This window comes from Macrobrachium nipponense, chromosome 30 (assembly GCF_015104395.2).
Source record: "Macrobrachium nipponense isolate FS-2020 chromosome 30, ASM1510439v2, whole genome shotgun sequence".
Taxonomy (NCBI): Eukaryota; Metazoa; Arthropoda; class Malacostraca; order Decapoda; family Palaemonidae; genus Macrobrachium; species Macrobrachium nipponense.
The window spans coordinates 694,407-694,872 of NC_087218.1; positions in this window are offsets into that span (position 1 = coordinate 694,407).

Sequence of the window (466 nt, forward strand, 5' to 3'; positions counted from 1 at the left end):
GTGGGGTTGGGGGTGTGGGGTGGGGTTGGGGTGGGTTGGGGATGGGTTTTGGGTGGGATGGGGTTTTGGGGTGGGAAGGGGTTGGGGTGGGATGGGGTTGGGGGGTGTGGGGTTGGGAATTGCAGTTGAAAAAACTGAAGGTATTTCATTCAATGGAGAGATTATGTGATACAAGTTTCGTTGCTCATTTACGAACAAAGTCATTGCTCCAGAGAATAGAAATGCGAATGAGAAAGGCGCTCGATTTAGATAGGATTCAACACTACCTCAGTGGAAGTTGCTACAGAAGGAAGACTTCGATGGGAAGCAATAAAGGATCTATTGGTGCGTAAGAATAAGGTACTGGACGTTAGTTCTCGGATACTGTCGAAAAAAATAAAGTAGCACAGAATTTATGAGCTTTAATTGTGTGCAATGATGCGAATTTTGCTTTCTTGAGCTTTATATTGAAAAAGTGGCTAATTCA